Below are 13,980 nucleotides of genomic sequence, written 5' to 3' on the forward strand. Positions count from 1 at the left end.
TTTTTTCAATTATGAATCTATCATATATTAAGGGTTAAAATGATCCTAAGTGTTTTGGAAAATAACTATTGAAGTTTAGAGGATTTAGAGTTGAAAACATAGAACAAAAGTCTAGGAACACCTGGGGAGGGTCCTAGCGCGTCACGTCCCTCATAGACCCAAAAAGGCGTTTCTGAACTTTGACCACTCGGCAGCCACGACAGTCAAAGCATCCCAAGTCAGTTTCTGAACTTTATGCTCTGGCGCCCCGCGCCTCTCATAGTGATAGGCCCAACATTTAATCCTATTCTTCCCCAACCTTTTCATAAGTGTTTCTTAGTGATGTACCTATTCTTTCTAGTCGATTCAAACACTCTAACACTACAACATTTTATGTCTCCAACCACCCTAGAGAAGTGTGGCCTAAGCTATGAAAAGGGTGGCCTTTGGTAAAAGGCCACACTTTTTGACTTTAAGCCATGCTTTTCCAGGTGTGGCCAAAAGCATCGAAACCTTAGATTTTATGCAACGCTTTACAAGCGTAGCCTTATCAGCTACACTTAAAAGCGTAACCAAAATAGTAAAAGGCCACGCTTTGTACTTATGCTTTAAAGTGTTTCCTTATGAGCTACACTTTAAAGCATAGCCTCAAATTAAAAAAGGCCATGATTTGTATCTACGCTTATAAGTGTTGCCTTATCAGCTACACTTTCTAGCGTAGCCTAGAAGGAAAAAAGCCACTCTTTTGCTGCTAGTTTAAAAGTGTTGCCTTATCAGCTACACATTGAAGCATGGCCTTTGCTACCATATTGCCCACATTTATCAAGTGTTGCCTTTTATATCTAATGTATGACAACACTTTGAAGTGTTGTCCTTGCCCACGTGCATACAAAATTTATAGTCCTATGCCACAATTTCTAATTAAAATACACCAATATTATATTGCAATAAATAATCTCTAGCGCTAATAAGTAATTAAAATTTATAGATTTCCCATAAAGTACTTCAAAAGATAGTATGTGTTGTTTACATACCCATAGATATACATCAATATTCTAAATATGTACACAATAGTTCAAATATGTATTCAAACTTTTACAATAGTTCAAAAACTCTTCATCATCCACTTCAAATTTGATTACCTCCATTTCCCTACACAAATAAGATATTGGCAGTTATATAGAAGATGTAAGAAGTTCAGATTGCAACAATATAGAGAGGCAAGATGTCCAGCAGTTAAAGAAAATTAGATTTCATCTTTTGATGTTCAAAGTAGATGCCTACTTGTCTTTTGATGTTCAAAGTAGATGATCTTCCCTTAGGTGTCTAGAGTTCGAAATGAGTTCAACAATAACGAACAATTGCATTAGGGTTTAAATTTAATAAGAAACAATATAATATATTTGGTGTTATACAATAACCATGATTCATGAAAAATAAAACGAACACTAAAAAAAAGGAATGAGGAGACACAAACAATTAGATTCTCCTAATAATTATTTGTCTATTTGTTTGTAGTTATGGAAGCATACCTTCTACTAGGATGTCAAAAGTTATGGGTGATAACATGGATATTATATGCAATAAGAAAGAAAATAAAGACTTTACTGACAAAAATATTTATATATAGAAGTACAAAAGGCATAGTGATTTTGTCTGTGAATATCAAGAGTACTATGCATCCATATAGAAAATAGATAGTTCTGTCTAAAAGAATCTTTAAGTTGTTTTATAATGGGAACAACCCAAGAACTTATATAGAGCATGAAATGAACAAATCTACAGATTGCAGCAGCAGTTACAAAAAACATTAACATTGACAAATCTACAGAGTGCAGCAGCAGTTCCAAAACACGTCAAATCTGCAGATTGCTGATTCCATACCTTGCAGAAGTTTATTTGCAAAGGTTTATACATACCATTATATTGGGAGGTTATTCTAAGGTATTTCTCTTTGCTAGGTTATTCTAAGGTATTTGCATATTGAAGATTTTAAGGTTTTTCTTTTCGTTGATCAAATCATCATAGAAAATTGTAGGTGAGGAGGTAACTACTGCTATACTTGAATTCTTAGAGAATGGACAACTCCTTAGTCAGATAAACACAACATGATTGTTCTAATTCCAATGGTAGAACATCCTCAATTTTCAAGCCAGTACAGACCCATAGCATGTTGTAATGTTCTATACAAATTCCAAAAAACCAGTGAAACAAGAGAAGCAAAACCTAAGCTCAATTCAAACCAAATACATCAACAACAACTAAACAGAGAAAAGTCCAGATTGTAGATTACAACAGCAGCAACAATAAAAGAAAATTAGATTAGTTTCCTTGTGTAGTTAATATGTTCCACATGATCGAACAAGGAAACTAAATCTCACATAGCAAAACTAAACTTCAACCATACCAAACAAGAAAGATGAAAAGTGAAACAAGAGAAGAAAAACCTTAGCTCAATTCAAACCAATGCCACTAACAATAACTAAAGAGATAAAACTCATTCATATTTAGAGTGTTTCACCACCATTCAATAATATTCAAAATAATATCGAGAATGTGTAACAAGTTCAGAGTTACTTCATACTAATCAGAGCGAGGCAAAAAGTAGCCAAAGTTTAATTGAGATCTTTATATATGGAAGTTAATGCACCTATTTCATGTATCCAGAGAGGAACCTAATTCACTGGGATATAACTTGATATCAGTCAACTAACACATACCTCTGCAGCCTTGATTTGTGGAAAGACCTCTTTTTCTACTTCGACACGGATTTCACATCATTGGAGGATCCCTATAAGACTAGAACATATTTCAAGCTACTTTGAATGATTCAAACATGAAGTTAATCAATAATCGAATTAAAAAAAAGAAGATTTTCTGAGAAATTGAGAGGACTAATTTGAAAAAGTACTAAATACGTTTTGAAGAATCGGATCATGAGTTGACCCTGATGATTGTAGAGGATTTTGGCCTTTTACAGCTTGTGCACTACCCACATCAATAGGTGAAGCAATGTTATATACAACACACCCTTTCCTACCTAGAACATTCAATCTAGGGTTGTTTTGAAGCAATTGACTAAAAACATGTCGCGTTTCTTCTCTCATTTCTTCTCTTATTTCTTCTCTCATTTAATTCATTTCTTCTTTCAGAGAAGTGATTTCATTGGTATGTTTTTGTTTTAGCTTGATATCTTCCTCATCTTTCTTCAAAGAACGTGCTTTCACTGATCTACCATAGCACCTAAGTCGACCAAGCTGCTCCTAACCAAACACTTCCATAAAAGCATCATCTGCAGTTTCCCCTGAATTTCGCCGATTCTGAAGTTCAGCCTATTGAATAAAATTGACATCCATATTATATGCAAGTAGTTCTAATTTCTATCTAGCTTAAATGAGTTTATGGATCATTAAGTTAACTTCAATTGACATCCCTTCTAGCATATTAAAATAAATTATCGCCGTCCAAACAATGTAAAATTTTTAAACCTGAATTAAATTCATCATTAATACACTTTAAAAAACATACTATTGCAATTTGAGTATCGTACTAAAGTTCCTTTCCCGTCTTTGTACGAGTCGCAATAAACATTTCAGACTTTGATGGTTCCTCATTATTTTCTTTGTTTGCACGCTACAAATTATATAAAAGGATATTTAAAAATGTATCAATCTATTGGAGTAATACAAATGGATTAAAAGTATATGCCCGAAAATGATAAGTATTCCCAATGCCACGCGTACTCTTGCAAAACTAATAGGTCCCATTCAATGCCTCCATTTTACTTTTTCCTGTTTTGAGAATTCATCTCAAACATGGCCTATATTTATATAAAAAGAGATGTTTGAATTAATAAATAAAACAAAAATAGAATTGATATAATCCAAAATAAGTTGAATAGTAGAAATGTACTATTTTAGCCTTACTTAAATAGTTGGGTCTTTCCAATACTCGATACATTGATGGAATTCATCTTCTGCAAAGTCAGTAGGACGTTTTTCTAGCATGTTCTCAACAGTACTATTTTTATAAAAAAATATCTCTTTGATTTTTTGCTTTTCTCACTTCCAAGTATCACGAAAACCAGTCATCCCCCACGCTTTTCCTTCTATTGGAATTATGAATTTGGACTATGTAAAATAAAATATAGGTAGCTTCAGTCCATTAAAACAAACAATAAATATGCAATTTAAAAATTGATTTTTCTTACGTTGATATATTCCCACATACGCTTTTTAGTATCTTCTGTCACCGCATGCCAACTAGTGTACATCAAGTTGATGAACCTAGGATTCCTTGAAATTGTTCCTATAAAGTTTGTGAATTTGGACACTATCTTACCAGTTGGTCCCACTACTTGCCCTTTATCAAATGTCGCCTCGTTTCTTTCTTTCAAATTTCTTGTGTGAATATCTTTACACGTTTTTCCTCGGACTTTTTTCGCCCCCAATATTTCTTGATTTATGTAATTGTAAGTAAATAAGAAATTTCTTTTATATAAGTAATAAATCTTATAACGCTTAAGACATACCTTCCGTACTACAATCAATGACAATTTCCTCATCTATATCACACTCATCCTTGTTGATTTCTTCTTAATCCACAAGATCATTAGCAACTGTGCGGTTATCTGCTAAGTGTGGTTATCTGATTTTGTTTCGTCGCCTATGTGTATAGATTGTTTTTTGGAAACTATTCAAGAATAGTAGCAAGTATGAAAGACTTCTTCTTTACCTGCTTGCAGTTTGGTAGATCATTAATATCATGTTTTTTCCGTAGCCGTTGTTCTGCTAGAAACTGATCAAGACTTGTGGCCGGTATGACAGACTTCCTCTTCACATGTTTGAAGTTTATTGATCTTGAATACCATGTTGTACCTATGAATTACCAAATGTTTCCCCAGTCACATACACTGAATCAGTAACACGTTGCTTGGAAGACATTTGGAACCTAATGTTTTGCATAGGAAGTTTAATTCTTTTCTCTTGAATGGACTCTCTACATTGAAATAATCTCTTCTTAGTTTGTCCTTTCCCAAAAACTATATGTGAGGTACCAAGCTCTTCTCTAGAAGAAGACTGAATTGTTGATTTAATGTCAAGCAACTTACTATTTTCTTGTTGTAGAATGAAATCTTCAGAATTCTTTCTTTTTTGCGCTATTGGTACATGCTCTTTCTTATCTTTATCATTGGGTTGGTTAGAAAGTAGTTCTCTCTTAATCTTGAATTGGTTAGGCAATTCACTACTTGATTGGTATTGCATAATCGTACTGCTGATTAACTAATTATGTTCGCTTTCTTTTAATATCTTTATTTTCATTCCCAACAACAAGTTAACCTACAAACAATAATCATGTTATTGTTAAATAGAAAAAGCAAACCAGCAAAGTGAAGAGGACTGATTTCACTGTGCTAATTAGAACGACTAGTGAACCAATCTTTAGCTTCCAGAAAGTTAAGGGAGTAGTACATACGGAGGACTAATTTCACTGTGTTGCCTTCACTGCCTTGACTGTGCTGCCTGTAATGTGCAATGCCTAATAGTGATAGGAAAAAATTAGAATTTAGATGACAACATCAATTCACATTTACTAATCAGAATGTAATTTGATAAATGTAACATGCATACTCCAGATATTACTAACCTTAGTTATACAAGTTGTGCCAACATACAATAAAATAAAATAACAGTAAGCTAAAATTATGGCTTCATCAACACAACAATAATTACATAAATTAAAGAAGTCAACATAAATTATCGACCAAACAACAATCAGGCACATAAACAAAGCAAACATAATACATAGACATCTTAAGATGTTTGTACAAAAACAATTAAATAACAAAAAGAGTGAGTTAGCACTATATGGTCATCATAAAAATAAGACAAATCATGGTGTACTGTCATCTTCAAATTCGTCTTAAGATTCATCAGACTCATCTTCAGAATCATCTTCATACTCTTTTTCAGACTCATCTTCACACTCTTCTTCAAACCCATCTTCATACTCTTCTTCAGATTCATCTTCAAACTTCTTTTCATACTCGACCTCAAGTTGTTAAGTATCAAATTCCTCTGAAGACACATCAATAAGAGTTTCTGGTATATCAGTCCTTACTAAGGGAACTTCACCATCTTCTTCTGGTGTGGATGGTCCCGTCAAGTGTTCAGACAACTCATTTTCATAATTTTGTGGGAGATAAGATTCAAATTCATCACGCATGTTAAACAAGTCTCTTGGAGAAGCATTGATGTACTTGAGATGCAAGCACAAAAGTCTCTTCTAGATAGCATCTCTTGTTAAAATAGACATAAGTTAGTGCATACATATCTTTCTCAACCACATATTAATCACACTTAAAAAGAACAACCTTAAAATTACAATAATAGCCTAACATAACTATGTCAACTATTCTACCAGAATAAGTCAAATATGCAGCAGTCGGGTTCTTATCCTATAAGCTTGCAAAGCTCGTAATTCAGACAACAAATGTAATACCATTACTTTGTGTTTTGCGTCTTGTATCACGCTGCCTAATATGGAAACTATATCCATTCATGAGTTACCCAGAGTATCTTTTAGCAACAACATTTGGTTCTCTAGACAGTTGTTTTATCAAATAAAGCACATCCTCTTGCAAAACACGGGTTTCAAACCATTGAGAGAAGTTTTGACAATGATCCTTAGCCTTGCTCCATTTAGATCTTCGCAGATGATTATTAATCTCTTGCATATGCTCTCTACAGAACATGTATTTTTTGTTAAAACGATAAAATAATTAAATATGTTAAAACATAATTATACAAATGAAAATACTATATTAAAGTAAAGTACCTAATATATTCTTCAATATCATTTATAGCATTCTAGGAACTCTTTTGGATATTCCTGGCAAAACAAAGGATCATGCAAAAGCTGGTATGATTTGAAAGAGATGGGAATTAGAAAGAATCTTGTTCAAAAAGATGTTGCAGATGATAAGAGAACAAAGTTTGCAAAAGCTTGCTTCTCAATGACAAATGTATAGAAATCTATTTTTTGTGATGTTTTAAAGACAACAAAACTATATGATTGTAGTGCCTCCAATATATCTAGGTGTGATTGGATGAAAGGAAATTGTCTAGTTATAAGACCCATGATGCTCATTTCATGTTACATTACTTGCTTTCAATACCCATTAAAAGCATAATTCTAGATCATATGGCTATTGCTTTGATTCGTTTATGTTCCATCTTCCAGCGTTTGTGTCAAAAAGTTATCACATCGGAGGAATTAGATTACTTAAAGTAGATATAAGTGAAATAATAAATCAGTTGGAATGATGGATAAGTTTTCTTTGCTCTTATAGGACATCCCTTTATAGGAAAATAACTTACTGTTTTTGCATCAGTTGGGTCACATTCATCAATATTTCGGGCTCTTCTATTAAATCTTGTTTGTATAGCCCCATTCATATATCTTGAAAATAAATTCATACACTATATTCCCACACGTGCCTCTGTTATGCAACATTCTGGATAACGTCTGTTGCGGATATATGACTTAAATATACCCATTTCTCTTTCAATGGAATACATCTATCGGTTCTGAAATGGACCACCTAATCTCACTTCATTCGCCAAATCAATAGGCAGATGAATCATTATGTCGCAAACTAACAGAGGAAAAATTCGTTCTAACTGAGTTATTATTTCCCTTATCTCTACATAAGTAATCTAATTCCTCCAATGTTATAACTTTTTGACACAAACGCAGGAAGAAGGAACATAAACGAATCAAAGCAATAGCCAAATGATCTGGAAGTATGCTTTAAATAGGTATTGCAAGCAAGTAATGTAACATGAAATAAGAATCATTGGTCTTATAACCAGACAATTTCCTTTCATCCTGTCACACCTTGATATATGGTAGGCACTGCCATCATGTAGCTTTGTTGTCTTAAAACTCCACAAAAAATGGATTTCTATCCATTTTTTATTGAGAAGCAAGCTTTTGCAAACTTTGTTCTCTTATCATCTCCAGCATCTTTTGGATGAAGATTCGTTCTAATTCCCATCTCTTTCAAATCATATCGGGCTTTTGCATGATCCTTTGTTTTGCCAGGAATATCCAAAAGAGTTCCAAGAATGCTAATAACTACGTTCTTCTCTATATGCATTACATCAAGGTTATGGCATAACAAGTTGTGCTGCCAGTAAGGTAATTCAAAAAAATTTGACCTTTTTTTCCATGGGCCATAATTTGATCTCTTTCTCTTCTTTCCATACACATTTTCAAAACCGTAAGTTATGAAGCACATCAGTTTCCTTTAATAAAGGTGGAGGAGGCATGAATTCAGTTTTTCCATTGAAAGATTTTTTGTTACATCTCCATGGATGATCCGTGGGTAGAAAAACACGGATCCATGTAACACATTTTCCGACTATGCTTAAGATAGTGAGAATTAGTGTTATAATTAAAACAAGGGCAAGCAAACTTTCCTTTTGTACTTCATCCAGATAACATAGCATATGAAGGAAAGTCATTGATTGTCCACATAATAGCTGCTCGCATTTAAAAAGTTTGATTTCTTGAAGCATCATATGTTTCAACCCTAGAATTCCACAACAATTTTAACTCATCTATCAATTGCTGTAAGTAAACATCAATGTCATTTCCAGGTGGTCGTGGCCCACGTATAAGCAAAGAAATTATAGAGTATTCAGATTTTATGCACATTCAAGGCAGCAGATTATACGTCATCAACATAACTTTCCATGTGCTATGACATATACTCATGGTTCGTAATGGATTGAACCCATCACTTGCTAATCCAAGTCTCACATTGTGAGAATCTAGTGCGAAATCTGAATGCAACTTATAAAATGATCCATCTTGACCATCAGCGGGATTCCTTAACTCTCCATATTTTGAATGCTCCTCGTCATACAACCTCAAAGAGTTTGTCGTCTTTGAGCACATAAATAACCTTTTGATTGTAGGAATTAATGGAAAGTGTCTCAAAGTTTTTGCTGAAACTCGATGTGATTTTTAAGACTCAACCTCACCATCAACTTCAGGATTTTTAATTTATCATAAAGCTCCGCAAGTATGACAAAATTCATCATCCTTATGATCATTCTTAAATAACATGCAATCATTTGGACATGCATCAATTTTATCATAATCAAGGACAAGATTGTTAACCGTAGACTTGGTTTTATTGTAAGAGGGAGGAATGTTCAACTCGGGCATCACCTCTTTTAATTAATCTAAAAGAGAAGTGAATGATTCATTGCTCCATGTGTGTAGAAACTTCAACAAATATGAACGAAGTGTGAATGACAATTCAGAGAATACTGTAAAACCAGGATATAATTCATGGCTTGCCTCTACAACGAAGTTATAGTATTTCTTCGCTTCTTCATTTGGACCATTATAAGCTCCTTCTGCCTGTGCAACATCTCTAAATTGATCATTCAACAATCCAGCAATATCATCACGTGAGCAATCCATATCATCTTCAACATTCAACTTGATATCCCATTCTCTATGATTGATCCATCTAGTATCACCTTTAACAAATCCATAGCATATTAGATGATCATACACTACATTTCTTTGAGTCAAACGAATGTTACAACATTTTGCACATGGACAGTGAATTTCCTCTCCGTGAGGATTTCCATAAGAGTAAGCAAAATCTAGGAATGATTCCACACGATCAATATAGGGTTTGCTATACCTTGCTAAATTAATCCAATCCTTGGATGGGATATTTTCATTCCTATAAGAAGATATCAATATTTTATATTTCAATAACAATCATTTAATTCATGATTAAGTTACCAAAATCAGGTTTTATGAGATGATAATAGTTTCTTCGATAGTCATGACACTTGTGTTATGCCAAATAAAACTTTGAATCCTCCACAAATGTTTTTGAATGTTGATTATGGTTCTAAGGAAAAATAAGTAAATTTAACAGGATAGAAATAATTAAAAAAGAAAGTGAATTAATAGGATACACAAAATTTAATGAACTAATCAAAAAATAAGGAAATTTTTCAAGAATCTTGAAGTGTTGAAAGTTTAATACAATCATGAGATAAGGTCTACTGGAAACCTGATTTTAAAGAGTTCATTAATTTTACTTCAATTGTGATGTAGCCTTCACAAATCTAAAAGTGGAAGAGAACCATTAAAATGATCTAAAGCAAGCAAGTTGAACTAGTTTTCAAGTCCAAAATTTACTGCATTTTACAGTAGGAAAATACATGCATTGACGAGTGTTATATGTGCCATCAGAAAATGTTGGAGAGGGCTAGGAATCTATTTTTGCATTTTTAAGTAGCAACTTTTATATGGAGACTGTTCTTATCAGTTTTCTTATCTACTGTAGTTAACTGCCATGACTCACCCCATAATCAGAACCTACCAGGACTACAAAACAACTCAATTTACTTCATCAACAAATCATTTAAAAAAATAACGGGAGCTAACATAGAAGACTTTATGTATAGATTGATCTATATGTGAACGGATTTTTTTGATCTCTATTCCTAGTTCTTGTTCAATTCTATATCTCACAGTCAGATAGATACTATCACTAGTAGCAGAAATCAACACAGAGAGCTTAATGATCTAGTATAAAAGAAATGAACATAATTAATACATACAAAGTGAAGTGATCCTCAAAAATAACCAGGCTAACAGCTAAACCAAGCTTCACAAATCTCCATGATCATCCAACCTGCAAAACAAATTACAAATCATGAAATAGAAAAAACAATATATAAGTGAATAAGCAAGATCAAAGATCTGTTATACATACCTTGTGCAAATACGTTTCTATGTTCTTAGGGAAATCAAAATTGATAACAACGTTAACTGCTTGAATATCAATTCCTCTAGTAAACAAATCTGTTCGACCAATAAAGACACAAAATTAAGAAATTTAACAATTAACGAAATTGACATTATATCACAGGAACACATGTTGATCCTCATAAAATAACAAGAACCAATTAGATTAGCTATGCATCATGATAAAATAAAAATTCATAATTTAAGAACAATGTGAGAATAACCCATTACAAAATAAACAAATGGATGGCATAACACGTAAGAGAGCTCAGAAACAGCAAGAATATCGCAATACGGAATAGATATTAGTAAAGACACACATTAAAGCAAAAAAAAGTTATTTAAATAATGGTACTGCAAATACTTTCCATAAAATAGAAAAGAGGACCAATAAGGAGGTGCAGAAGAAAATCCCCATGAACCTGGTCGCTCTTTGAAAGTAAAACCATACAGAAAAGGTTTCAAAGCTTCCTTTCTCATTATGTGCTTCTCTTTGACTTGTATTTTTCGTAATCTAATATAGATCTCATGCATTCGGGCAGTTAATTTGATTAGCAGGCAGGATGTGAATTCTAGATTTTGTACATCTTTGGATTTATTTTTTCCACTTGCAAGGTACATTAATTTAGACCTCAATGATATATGGGAGAAAAAAATACTATGAAATGGTACCACAATCAGCAGATGCTAAAAATGTTTGTTTAACTAGATTAGCTGTTTTTCAATTATCGAGATGTGCATGCATTCAAAAGAGTTTGATATGGCATGGACAAGTTAGGCTGATCTATTTTAATTTTGCAGAATGAAGATTGCAGCTCACCCTTTGCACATTTAATAGATATTAGACACATCTATTGTGTTGAGGCAGTGACTCGGAAAAAAAAAGAAGGAAATAGGCAAGATTTATGCTTATATTTAAACCCCTTTGACGATAATGAAGTGGAGAAATCAAATGATATTGCAGATACATTAACAAATAAACAAAAATTTTAAAACAATAAAAACAAAGCATATTAATTCATCTTGAAGATATGCATTGACTCAATCAATCTACATAACTAACAAGTAACAACTCCAAAATTTGCATCGAAGTGAATAATGAACCTAATGAACCAAAATATACTAGCTGCCACATAGTTCACCAACTCCTGATCAATTTAAGGATATAAATGAACTAATGCATCTTAGAAGAAACATGGATCATGATCATAAGCAGAAAATACATACATGATTTGAACGAGAGTCAAACTCACAACCAGATGATTCCTCCAAATCAAAGCAATTTTTAGTCAACTGTACTTTTACTTTTTATTAGCTCCCTCTCAGTGTCTTAGCATCGTTGAGTTATTGTTCATTGTTTTAAACTCCGAGGCCCCATCTTCTATTAGTTTTTGCAGCCCATACACTATGCATGCTCTAATTTGAAGAAAATTGTAAAGAATTTGTCCAGGTTCAATATTAGAATCTGTATATTTTCATGGAATTCCAAGACATAAAAAAAACCCCAAAAAGATAAATCACAAAATCCACCGACATTTTCCTCCTTCCATACACAAATTTAGGCGCTCGTAACACTTATCACTATCACGGATGCTTCCTTATCTCTATCTCAAATGCTTAGGCTGTAGTAACACTGTACTATTGACTGGATCACAAATCAAGTTCTAATGTTAGGCTATTCTGTCTGAATGTTAAGCTAGCGGAATGACTTCAATTTTACATTGTTACAGCTTCAAAGCACTCCTACCAATGGGGGCTAAAGTAAATTTCTTTTTGGATGCTTTTTATTTTATCGATGTGTAAGGATTTTTTATTGTTAATTACTATCCTGGTGTTCTCCAATTACTAAAAAAACAAAAACCTTGGTGTTCTTAAAGCTTTCAAGAATTTTACTTTCCTTCGACTGCTAGTATACTTCTCTGCTTTTATTGCATAAATGATATTTCTGGTGCGCCTCAGATTGAAGAATACTTCAGAGATATTAATAACTTACATGTATGCTTCTTGAATCCTACTAACTACGCTTGAGGTTCAGATTTTTGACACTTTCTTTCCCTACTTTGAATTTCAGTTGTAAGAACCCCAAAGTAATCAATTTCTTCTAAACACAAAAAGATATTCAACCAAAATGACTATTTGCAGATCTACATATTACTAGAGAATAAACAGAATCTCGGTTGTTCAAAATCAGTTCTTACCTTCACAAAATCTCAGCACTTTAGTTCTTCAGCTTCCACTTTTCATTTTTTCCATCCCCACCTCTGTATCTTCAGCTCTTCATCTCTTTCAGAAATCCGACTTGATGAAATTCGAGTTATGGAGATCAGTTCTTCAGGTCTTTAACTTAGGTTTTCAGTTATGGAGCTAGGAAAGACAGAAGAGCGAGAAAAGTGAGAGAGAAAGTGTAAAGCTACGCTAGCTTTCTGGAGATAGGAAAGAACGAAGAGCGAGATAAGTGTGAGAGAAAGAGTAACGCGTGAGGAATTTTTTTTGTTAATATTTTATTAATTACTTTTTCTGACCAATAAAATGGGAAGGAGAGTTGAAAATGTTGGAGGGAATATGATATTTTAGTGAAAAGTTTTAGTCCATACTTTTAAGGTATCGTTTTTTCAATTATAAAAATAGTACACTTTAAAAGTGTGGCCATGTATGTAAATAGTTGTTGCCATTTATTTCACACTACGACAATACTTTATAGCCTATACCATTAAAGGGTTCACTTTTTAAGTGTTTCCAATATTATCGATGCCAAAAGTAAAAACTTTTGGCCACACTTTAAAAGTGTTCCCGAAAATATTTTAGTATACACTTAACAAGTGTTGGTCAGATTCAGTGTGGCCGTAGGCCTAAAATGTTGTAGTGTAAGGTACATCTAAACAACATAAAATCTTCCATAAATATGATATCGTGAATCTTTAATCCATAATCCAATTCAAGGAAAGATAAGATCAAAGTCAAGAGAAGTAAGAGAGAAGTCTAGAAGTTAAGAAGCAAGCAAAAAAGAAAATCATAAAGTTTTCAAAACTATTTTACAGATGTTTTTACTTTATTTTAAGACTTATGTTTTGAGTTGAGAAAAGAATAAATATTGAACTCATTTCTTCAAAAGAATATATCAGGAATATGTATTCCCAAAGAACAAATGTTTTC

At 33.0% G+C, this 13,980-nt stretch overlaps 1 long non-coding RNA gene across 6 annotated transcripts; it reads right to left on the bottom strand.

Moving 5' to 3' along the window:
• Positions 1–954: 954 nt before the first annotated feature.
• On the bottom strand, positions 955–13,367 carry LOC101263104 (uncharacterized). Of its 6 annotated transcripts, XR_003246444.2 has the most exons (8): positions 13,026–13,325; positions 10,796–10,884; positions 10,641–10,714; positions 5,455–5,517; positions 4,714–4,856; positions 4,511–4,626; positions 2,700–2,770; positions 955–1,131 (listed from the first exon to the last, which is right to left on the bottom strand). It is a non-coding gene; the product is annotated as an uncharacterized lncRNA (long non-coding RNA). The 6 variants fall into 6 exon arrangements; XR_740797.4 differs by lacking the exon at positions 2,700–2,770; XR_011220585.1 differs by lacking the exon at positions 2,700–2,770 and having other exon boundaries at positions 4,511–4,644.
• Positions 13,368–13,980: the final 613 nt, after the last annotated feature.

The sequence above is a fragment of the Solanum lycopersicum genome, chromosome 4 (assembly GCF_036512215.1).
Source record: "Solanum lycopersicum chromosome 4, SLM_r2.1".
Classification (NCBI taxonomy): Eukaryota; Viridiplantae; Streptophyta; class Magnoliopsida; order Solanales; family Solanaceae; genus Solanum; species Solanum lycopersicum.